The sequence below is a fragment of the Dipodomys spectabilis genome, unplaced genomic scaffold (assembly GCF_019054845.1).
Source record: "Dipodomys spectabilis isolate Male_0828 unplaced genomic scaffold, ASM1905484v1 ptg000104l, whole genome shotgun sequence".
Taxonomy (NCBI): Eukaryota; Metazoa; Chordata; class Mammalia; order Rodentia; family Heteromyidae; genus Dipodomys; species Dipodomys spectabilis.
This window is the reverse complement of record NW_024870781.1, coordinates 1,210,727-1,220,799: the sequence shown is the minus strand read 5'-3', so window position 1 is coordinate 1,220,799 and position 10,073 is coordinate 1,210,727.

Genomic DNA, 10,073 nt, shown 5'->3' with positions numbered 1-10,073 from the left:
TTAGTGGGGATACAGAGAAAGAGGAACCCTATTGTACTGCTCTGGAAAGCAGTCTGGAGGTACCTCAGAAAGCTAAATATAGACCTCCCCTATGACCCAACCATACCACTCCTAAGCATCTACCCTGACAACAGGAACGAGGATACTAGGACACATGCACCTCCATGTTTATTGCAGCACTGTTCACAATAGCCAAGATATGGAAACAACCCAGATGCCCCACCACAGATGAATGGATCCAAACATTATGATACCTATATATAATGGAATATTATCCAGCCATTAGAAAGGAAAATATAATGGCATTTGCAAGGAAACAGAACTAGGACAAATCATGTTGAGTGAATTAAGTCAAGATCAGAGAGACAAAAGGCACATGCTCTCCCTGATACACTAAATGCAAGAAAATATGACAAAGTAAACAGGACTTTGTCTACTTAATTTTGTCATGTCATTTCTAGATGACCTCATATCCTTGATCTCATATATGGTATCTACATGTGCACATCTGAGGAAAGATAGGAGAAGAGCACAGAGTCAGAGGGAAATGGAAAAATACAGCAGAGGGGCCCATCAGCTGCACTGGACATTGATGCAAGTGAACTAAGCAAGTCAAGACATCGAAGGCAGGGAGGGAGAGAGAAAGGGGGAACATCTTACACTAAGCAAAAGGAAAGAAATGTACACATTGCCCTATTTGGAAAAAATAGCTGTAGTGTCAAAGACCATAAGCTTTATAGACCATGATAATGACAATGGGCCTCGTGAAGATTAAAATGTGTTTTGGACTTTAAGTATCACTATCCCAATACTGTGAATTCAGTGAAATTTTTGTAATCACTTTTAATAAAAAGAAAGAAAAGGATATAAAACAAATAGTCTTTCTCTCACTCTTCATTCCCCATCCTATCTCCAAAAGGAAGCAGTATTACCAGTATCTTTTTTTTTTTTTTCCATCCATTATGGTGGCTGGGTCCTGTCCCTGAGCTCTTTTGCCCAAGGCCGGCATTCTACTATTTGGAGCCAGAGCACCTCTTCCAGTTTTTGAGTGGTTTATTGGAGATTAGAATCTCATGGACTTTCTTGCCCAGGCTGGCTTTGTACTGTGATCTCAGATCTCAGTCTCCTGAGTAGCCAGGATCATAGGCATGAGCAACTGGTGCCCGGCTAGTATTACCAGTATCTGTGTGATGCCAAAAGGTTTGGTACACACAAGCAAATAAATACATATACATATTTACATAAATATATATACTATTCTACACCCCATTTAATCAAATAGTGATGTTCACATGGTTCAACAATTTATTTCATTATATAATGTGCATTCCTGCACACTATAAGAATATTTCATTCAACAGTGGAGCTAATATATAGTGGTAGTCCTACATCTGGGGAGATAGTAGCTGTCTTAGCTTGTGTGAGTAAACTGAGGTTCACATAATAATAAGGGCATCTGGTAACACATGTCTCAGAATGTATCCCTCGTCACCAAACAACATATGATTGGGCCAGGTGCTGGTGGCTTACGCCTGTAATCCTAGCTACTCAGGAGGCTGGGATCTGAGAATCGAGGTTCAAAGCCAGCCCAGGCAGGAAAGTCTGTGAGACTTATCTCCAATTAACCACCAGAAAACCAGAAGTGGCGCTGTGGCTCAAAGGGTAGAGCACTCACCTTGAGCTGAAGAGCTCAGGAACAGGACCAGGCTCGGAGTTCAAGGCCCACAACAAAATGATTGGATTTGTCTTGTCTTTCCTAAATCATCATATGAATCTCTACTATTGTAACTCATACCTATCTTCTTTGGTCCTTTCCAATCCTTTGGGTATTTATTTATTTATTATTTTTTGTCCATTGCGGGGCTTAAACTCTGAGCTTGGGAGCTGTCCCTCAACTCTTCAGCTCAAGGCTAGAGCTCTACCACTTGAGCCACAGTACCACTTCCAGCTTTTTCTGCTTATGTGGTGCTGAGAAATCGAACTCAGGGCCTCATGTATGTGAGGCAAGCACTTTACCAGTGAGCCACCTTCCATTTCCTTTGTATGGGATTCACAAAGAGGCTCTATGTAAACTTCATCCTTAGAGGGAGAACCATGATCATGCATACAACCGGGTATTGGTGGCTACACTTCCCAATCCTAGCTACTCAGGAAACAGATCTGCGGATCACAGTTCAAAGCCAGCCAGGGAAGGAAAGTCCAAGAAACTCCTATCTCCAGTTAACTGGCAAAGAGCCAGAAGTAGAGCTGTGGGTTCAAGTGGTAGAGTGCCAGCCTTGAGTGAAAAAGCTTTAAGCCCTAGTACCAGCACACACACATTTTTACACACACACACACACACACACACACACACACGCCTGCATCTGCTGTTTGCTTGCTTGAGTGACTGTTTTCTAGCATCCATGGGTATCTCCTTCCACCAGCAATGTACAACTGTGTCCCTCTTCAGATACTTGCCAACAGTATCTAATATAAACATTTTTCTATAAGCTTTTTTCTGTTTCTTGTATCTTTTTAAATTATTTATTATTTTATAAAGGTGATGTACAGAGAGGTTGTTTTCTTTCTTTCTTTTTTTTTTTTTTGATGATTATGATGATGCTTGAGACAGAGTCTTATTTTGTAGTTCAAATTAGCTTTGAATTGTCTCAGCTTCCCAAGTGCTGGAATTACATGTGTGAAATACCAGTCCTAGCTTCTATGAGCTATCTTCACCCATTTAAAAAACAAAAAAAAAGTTTGTTCTAGCTGTAACCCTGTCTACTTGAGAAGCTGAGACCTAAGGATCAAAGGTCAAAGCTGGTCTAGGCAGACAAATCTGAGAGACTGACCTGCAATTAACCAGCAAAAAGCTGGAAGTGGAGATGAGACTTAAGTGGTAGAATGCCAGCCTTGAGTGGAAAAAGCTAAGTGAGAACATGAGGCCCTAAGTTCAAGTCACACTAAAAAAAAAATGACCAAAGTTTCTGTCACTTTAAGTCCTTCAAGCCTTCTATTCATATATTTTACTTTGCTGGTCCTGGGGCTTAAACTCTGCTGTACTCCAGCTCCTTTTGCTCAAGGCTAACACTCTACCCCTTGAGCCATAGTGCTGGCTTTTTCTGTAATTAACTGGAGATAAGAATCTCATGGATTTTCTTGCCTGGGCTGGCTTCGAACCTCGATCCTTAGGTCTCAGCCTCCTGAATAGATAGGATTGCAGGTGTGAGCCACCAGCACCTGGCTCATTCTAGCAATTTAGATGTCTAGTTTTATATAACAATCAACTTCATTTAAAAATCAAAACTTCTTTCTTTCTGAGTTTTGGCCTGACTTCAGCTTGAGGTCTCTAGTAGGAAAGAGAGATGAAGAGACATCTTGAGATTTAGCCCCTCTTCCTTCCTAAGACTTGTTCAGTATGGTTTCTATCAATCACAGCAGGGCGGAGAAGAGAAAGTAGATTGAACAGGCCAGGAAGGAAAAGCCAAGAGAAGTCTTCTTGAGAGTAGTTCTTTTTCCGTGTGTGTGTGTGTGTGTGTGTGTGTGTGTGTGTGTGTGCATGAGGTGTGCATATGCCAATCCTGGGGCTTGAACTCAGGGCCTGGGCACTGTTTCTGAGTTGTTTTGCTCTAGGTTAGCACTTTATCACTTGAGCCACAGCTCCACTTCCATCTTTTTTTGATAGTCAGTTGGAGGTGACTCACTCGGACTTTCCTGTCAGGGCTGGTTTAAAACTGTGCTCCTCAGATCTCAGCCTTCTGAATAGCTTGGATTACAGCTATGAGCCACCAGCCCTGAGGCTGAATAGTTCTTTTGAGCTAGTGTTGAGGTGCTCTTGGCTTGGCAGATGTTTACTCTAATTCTGTCCAGTGAAGTACTTCCATGAGCTTCTGTCAATAATGCCTAACAGCATGTTACATCTAAGAAGGATATTCAGATTTTCCCTCTGCTTTACCCCTTGCCTGGAAAGTCTTGTTTTGGCTCTACCTTACTCTCATAATCATTTACCTGATAGGTCTGGCCCAGTCCCTCCAGCTAGGGATGCTCAGATGATGGTATTCCCCCCAGGTCCTCTCTGGCCTGCACATTTCCTGCAAGTCCCACCAGCACAAGAGCTGGAGTGCTTTTCCTAATCAGTGGCTTCGATCACATCCCTTTCCCACCTCCAAACCACCTGTGGGTCCCCTTGGCCTGCAAAGGAAAGTCAACATATGTTAGCAAAATGAGTCCCTTCCCATAGCTTAGCACATCCTTCGCTTCTCCACAGCTTAGCACGCTCCCTTCCTACGCAACACTAGGCCCATGTAGTAAAGGCAGTAAATAATCAACTTCCAGCCCCCTTACCTTGAGATGGCACTTCTCTGAGGCAGCTACCACCATATAAGACAACAGGAGCCCTAGAGTGACCTTCAAGTCTGGGCAGCTGCAGGTCCCCTTAAATAAGGGCTGCTATTTGGATAGCAGCCATAAATCCTAGTCCGCCAGTGCTTCTCACTTCTACCTTTTGAGAAGGGGTCTTGGCTGGCTCCTTTCCCAGCAATAAACCTTTCTTTGTTCGCTATCCCTGGATGTCTGCATGGTGGGTCTCTGGCAAAGCCTAATAATCTTTCATTTAATCTTTCAGCATCTTTTCTGATTTGATTTCTAGCTGTATTTCTAAATTTCTTTCTGGAAGTCTTTCAATGGAACCTTTGCCAGCAGAGTGTGTGGGTACACAAAGAAGAGGCTGAAGAGAAATTCTATTTTTCCTATCAGGGCAGGTAAAATGATGCACATATGTAATCCTAGTACTTGGGAGGCTAAAGAGGGAAGATGGACACTTCAAGGCCAGCCTAATACCCCCACTCTAAAAAAGAAACAAACAAGATAATATATTCTTTTTCCTCTCCCTCCTTCTTCCTCTCCTCTCCCCCCATCTTTCTCTCCCTCTCTCTCTCTGTAAGACAAGGTCTCATTGCATTGTATTGCAATGAAAGAGAGGGGGAGAAAGAAGGAGGGAGAGGGAGAGGAAAAGAAAGAAAAAATCAATCTTTGTACTTCCAACTAGATAGAAAGTACTTGCATTGCCTAGCCTAAGTACAATTTTTTTTTCAGAAAGGAAAAAGAATATATATTATCTTGTTTGTTTACCCTGATAGGAAAATATATTTCTCTTCTTAAACTTCAGATACCTAACTGGGATTAATACCTGGTAACACCAGAGGATCAAGTAACATCTGTCAGTCTGTCACTTGTTACATAATAGAGAAGCAGTTTCCTGGGGGAAAGTAATGCTCCCTTAAAGCAGTGGCTCAGGACTCTGCCTCAAATGATATTTAACAAAGTAGTGCAGGTTAGCATGACAAGACAAAGGAAACTAGAAGCTCTAGACACCAGAGGCAGAAAGCAGTAAAGTGAGCTTCCAGATTCCTCAGGGTCCACTGATAAATCTCTGGGCTGATAAGCAGCTGTCTCCAGTGAGAGAGAGTCCCATCTCTGTCTCAGGCAGGAAGACAGAGGGAAAGAAGGAAAAGGGCAAAAGGTGCTTTTGTCTGTGAGGCTCAGTCCAGCCATCTGGCAAAGGAGAATGTGCAGAAACTTCTGAGCTGTGCTCAGCCCGGTGATCCTCCATATTGAGGGTCCCTTGGCTGTTTCGTGGAGCCTTGGCTCACTGGGTCCTCCTGGCCTGGAGTGCTGTATCCTGGTCACCTTTGCATGTTAGGAAAGCATCCTTTCCTGCTCTTGTTGCTCTCCACCCTGCCACTAATACTAGCCCTCACTGGCTTTTCTGTACCCCTGGCACTTTTCATTTCATCCTCAGTCACCTTATTTCCTCTGCTAGAACACAAGCTCTTCCAATAAAAACTCTGTGTCTGGGGCTGGGGAGGTGGCTCAGTGGTAGAGTGCTTGCTTTGCATGCATGAGGCCCTGGGTTCGATTCCCCAGCACCACATAAGCAAAAAGAAAAAATCCGGAAGTGGCGCTGTGGCTCAAGTGGTAGAGCGCTAGCTAGCCTTGAGCTGAAGAGCTGAGGGACAACACCCAGGCCCAGAGTTCAGGCCCCACGACTGGACCCAAAAAAAAAAAAAACTCTGTGTCTGCTTTTGTTTGTTTCTTGGTTTCTTTAGTGCTGGAATGGAATCCAGAGCCTTGTAATTTTTTTTTACAGTATCTTTTTTATTGTAAAAATACCATACAGAGGGGTTACAATTACATGGGCAGGATAATGCGTACATTTCTTATCAAGCATTGCAGCCTCCTCCTTTGTTTACCCTTCCCATCCCTTCCCAGCCTCCCCCCCTCCACCCAATTTCCCCCCTCACCCCTCCCTGCACCAACGTTGTAAAGCTCATTTTCAACATGACAACTTGTAGTTCTCATTGTTGCAACAGGTCCACCTGAATCCTTAAACGACTTGTTTTTCCCCATCTCCTCCACAAGTTATACTGACATCAAATATAGTGAAAGCAGGGGTTATACTGTGGGGGAGGGACATACAAAGCAACAAAGAGATAATCTTATAAATGCGTTAGAAACACATGCATGAAAGAAAAAAACATTAAAATACATATCTAAGGGTTCATTTTCCTGACATCACATTATCTGACCTTTTCCGCTTGACTCATACATATACTAGTTATTGCAAATAAGGGAAGCCATGGGACCTATGTTTCTTTGGGCCTGGCTTACTTCACTTAATATAATTTTTTCCAAGTTTTTCCATTTCCTAACAAATGGGGCAATGTCATTCTTTCTGATGGAGGCATAGAATTCCATTGTGTATATATACCACATTTTCTTGATCCATTCATCTACTGAGGGTCATCTGGGTTGGTTCCATATCTTAGCTATGGTAAATAATGCTGCAATAAACATAGTTGTGCTGGTAGCTTTAGTGTGGCCTTGTTTGTAAACATTTGGGTAAATGCCCAAAAGTGGGATTGCTGGGTCATAGGGGAGCTCTATGTGAAGTCAGAGCCTTGTAATTTTTGCTTGTTTGTTTTGTTTTATGATGTTCCTGGTCTTGAACTCAGGGCCAGAGCACTGTCCCTGAATTCTTTTGTTTAAGGATAGTGTTCTGCCACTTAAGCCACAGCTCCATTTCTGTTTGTTTGTTGTTGTTGTTTATTTGGGTTAACTGGAGAGCCTGCCTGCGCTGGCTTCAAACCATTATCCTCAGATCTCAGCCTCTTGAGTAACTAGGATTACAGGAGTGAGCCACCAGTACCCAGACAGAGCTTTGTATTTATTAGGCATGCGCTAAATTGCCCTCGACCCCTTTGCTTTTATTTTTCAAATATATTTTTCCCATTGTAACTTTTATTTTAATGTTTAAGTTAAATATTGCTATCCTAACTTTTATGTGTATGGGAGGGGAAGGGTGCTGGGGTCAGAACCCAAGGGCATCCTTTATGCTAACCCCAGCTCCTATCTATTGTGTTTTATTTTGTTTTGTGTGTGCTGCTACTATATCTTGAACTCAGGGCCTAGATGGTATCCCTTAGTTCTTTTGCTCAAGACTAGTGCTCTATCACTTGAGCCACAGCCCCACTTTCAGCTTTTTTATGGTTAAGTGAAAATGAGTATGCTGGACTTAGTTGACTTGCCTGGCTTCAAAAACTGCCATCCTCAAATCTCCGCCTTCTGAGTAGCAAGGATTGCAGGGATAATCCTCCAGTGCTCAGCTAGCCCCTATGTTGAAGTGTATAGCTCTCAAAGAGAAACAAAGTGAGCTGGCGCTGGTGGCTGGGATGACAGTCATGAACCACTAGCACCTGACTCAGAGTGACAGTTTTGCAAGATGGAAAGAATTCTGTGTCTGGCTAGTGGCAGCAGCTGTACAAAGGGTATTTTGCTGTCACTGAGACATCCACTTAAAAACAATCAAGATGGTAAATTTTATGTCATAGGCATTATGCCACAATTACTCTTCAAAAGAAGGAAATTCAGTGCCATAATGTAGATATCTAATAAGGCTTAAGGATATTTCAGTGTTCTCTTTTCTTTTTTTTTTGCCGGTTGTGGGGCTTGAACTCTGGGCCTGGGTGCTGTCCCTCAGCTCTTCAGCTCAAGGCTAGCGCTCTACCACTTGAGCCACAGTGCCACTTCAGGCTTTATCTGTATATGTGGTGCTGAGGAATCAAACCCAGGGCCTCAGCCATGCAAGGCAAGCACTCTACCACTGAGCCACCTTCCCAGCCCTGTTTCAGTGTTTTCAAGGACACAAAGGACAAGTGTCTAAAGTAGCCAGATCCATAGAGACCCAAAGTAGAATAGTGGCTGCTAGGAGCTGGTGGGAAGGGTAGTTCAAGAGGAGTTTATTAGAAACAGAGTTTCAATTTTACAAGATATAAAAGTTGGATTGTTGGTTGTGGCTGAACAACAGTATAACTGTACTTAATGCCATTGCATTGTACAAAAAATAGTTAAAATGGTTCATTGTTATGTATAGTAACCATCATTTAAAAAAAAAAAAAAGACACCATAATGCTAGGCATGGTGGTACAAGCCTGTAATCCTAGCACTTAGCAGGCTGAAGCAGGACTGTTAATCTGGGCTACAGAGCAAGACCTGTCTTGGGGGAGAAAAAGAGAGAGTGGGGTGGGGGCAGAGAGAGGCAGAGAGAGACAGATGGAGATTGAGAAAGAATTAGAAAGGGAAGAAGGGAAGGAGGGAGGGAAGGAAGGAAAAAGGAAGTTCATAAACAATGATAAAGATATGGTACAGACTAGGAAGGTAGCTGTTATTTTTTTTTCCTGAGCTGAGGACTGAACTCACAGCGTTGCATTTGCTAGGCTAGTGTTCTTATTACTGAGCCAAATTCCCAACCCCTAAATTTTTATATGTACATTCACTTATTTATTCCGCCTTTAAATACCAGATTTATGGGTCAAAGAACAGACTCATCACTTGTTGATATAGGAGTCTTTTTTAATTGCTTACATTAATTGTAAAAAAAGATTTTTACTGTGCTATCTCCGTGCATGTGGAGGATCACGTAGCATCTTACCGCCATTTCCCCACATCTGAGTTTCCCAGGGGCAGCCCATTGAGACCCAGCTGTACCTCGTGACGAGCATCAGTGCACAGTAGACAGAGCTGGGATGTCTGCCTCCCTTCAGCTTTGGAGCTGGAGGGAGAGACCTTTGTCCTCCAAAGTAAACACAGATCCTCTCAGCAAAGGAAAGGAATGTCTCTGGGTTTAGTCATCCTTCTGAATGTAGGTGAATGGCTCTGGATTTATCAACTTTAGAAAAATGAAGAAACTAGAGCTTTAGCGGGAAAAGAGTCATTCCTTGTCTGTGTAGCATGTCAATTGATGGTCCTATAAAAATAATATTGATCAAAATGAACTCCAGGAAATGGAAACAAGAAGTTTATTTTTCTTTGTGGTTGTTTTTGTTTTCTTTCCCTTTTGTCCTGTTTGCTCATTTATCTGTCTTGGGAGGGTAAGGAAGGGCACAAAAATGGTGGGACAAAGAGGGAGCAAATGCAAAATGCAGTAGTTGTACTCACTAGATACAATGTTGAGGATGAACTACACAACTGTGGGTGGGGACTGGAGGGAAAACCTGGGAGAAAGCAAGGGGAGGGGTAACATTGTCCAAAAGAAACCTATTCTTTATCTGAGTTATAACCTCTCTGTACACATCACCTTTGTAATAATAAAAAAAAAAGTTTACAAAAGAAACACATTATGAACAACTGGAAGGTAGAGTAACACTGAGAGCTCCAGGGAAGACTGTCTTCCACCAAAGACTACAATATGGAGAGAGAGGGGGAGGGAGAGAGAGAGACAGAGAGAGAGAGAGACAGAGAGAGAGAGAGACAGAGAGAGAGAGAGAGAGAGAGAAAGTTGACAGAATGATTTAACTGACTTCTACGAGCAAGGCACATATAAACCATCTTATCAAATACTGGATAAAGGTATTTAACTTAATAATTTATTGAAGAGGAATTTCAAATATCAATAAGCATTTGAAAGCATTGCCAGACTTACTTTAATTTGATAAAAGTCAAATTAAAAGGGATACCAAAAATATACTGAATTAACTTTTCCCAATTAAAGAAAAAAACTACTGGCTATCTGCTGTTGGCTTGCACCTGTAATTCTA